This window comes from Chelonia mydas, chromosome 7 (genome assembly GCF_015237465.2).
Source record: "Chelonia mydas isolate rCheMyd1 chromosome 7, rCheMyd1.pri.v2, whole genome shotgun sequence".
NCBI classification, from domain to species: Eukaryota; Metazoa; Chordata; order Testudines; family Cheloniidae; genus Chelonia; species Chelonia mydas.
In genome coordinates this window covers 31,375,809-31,377,092 of record NC_057853.1, presented here as the reverse complement: position 1 = coordinate 31,377,092, position 1,284 = coordinate 31,375,809, and positions in this window count along the sequence as shown.

Sequence of the window (1,284 nt, the reverse complement as noted above, 5' to 3'; positions counted from 1 at the left end):
ACGAGGAGTTAACTCCCTAACCCAGTAGCTTTTAAACTTTTGTACTTGTGACCCCTTTCACATAGCCAGCCTCTGAGTGTGGACCGACCCCCCCCATAAATTAAAACCACTTCTTTATATATTTAACACCATTATACATGCTGGAGGCAAAGTGGGATTTGGGGTGGAGGTTGACAGCTCGCAACCCCCCCATGTAATAACCTCGCGAGCCCCTGAGGGGTCCCGACCCCCAGTTTGAGAACCCCTGCCCTAACCCGTTCTAGGGCTCCGTGCTATATGGCGGAACCATAGGGAGCTGGTGGAAGAGGAGCTAGGGCAGCAAAGAGGCTTTTCAGCTGAGCAGAGGCCTTGAGGAGGGGCTAGAGAGCTTCCTCTCAGCAGACATGTCTGTGCCATAGAGGGGGAGGAAGAACGGGTCAAGTGCCAACCGGAGTCCCATGACACCAGCCCTACTCTTAAGATTAGAAGACAAAAGGGAACCATAGAGGCCTGGCTAAAGAAGTCTAGAGGGGCCAATCAATCAGGTGGCTGATGGACTCCATTTCTACTGCGTGAAGTCTCTGCATGTAGTCTGCAGGAGAAGTAAAGAAGATGAACTTTATCCTGTCTTTCACCAAGTCTCTAAGGCTATGTCTACACTACAGTTGGGATTGAGGCTCTAAGATCAATCCACCGGCAGTCGATTTAGCAGGTCTAGTGAAGATCCACCATAGCAACAGCAGGTCGCTCTCCAGTCAACCCGTTCTCTGCCCCAACGACCCCGCAATAACTCGACCTAAGATACGTCAACTCCAGCAACATTATTCATGTAACTGGAGTTGCTTAGTGTAGGTTGACTTACCGCAGTGGTGTAGACATAGCCTAACAGTCTCCCACAGCCATCACCAGAGGTGTTTGTGAGCAGGAGACGAAGGGAGGCGCTTAAGCCTACCAGTGTTACACTTTGCATTTGCAACATTAAGCCTTATATTACTCGGGGGCAGGGGTAGTTAATAGGCAGACTGAGGACCACCAAACACTTTTGAATAGACTCTGAAATCTTATTTACTTATTATTGTTGGGTTTATTATTATTTTCTCTGGAGGCCTTGACTATACCTTTGACCAAGAAATTTGGTCCTTGACAAAAAATAGATTACCCCTGCTCTAGGGCATAGGCTGGGTGGTAACTATTATTGACATTTTATAGAAATGTAAACTGAAGAACAAGGAAGTTACAAAACTTGGTGCTGGCCTCCTCCCTCGTTTCCCTTTCAGTAAGGGCAGAACCATGAAGGAAAATCAG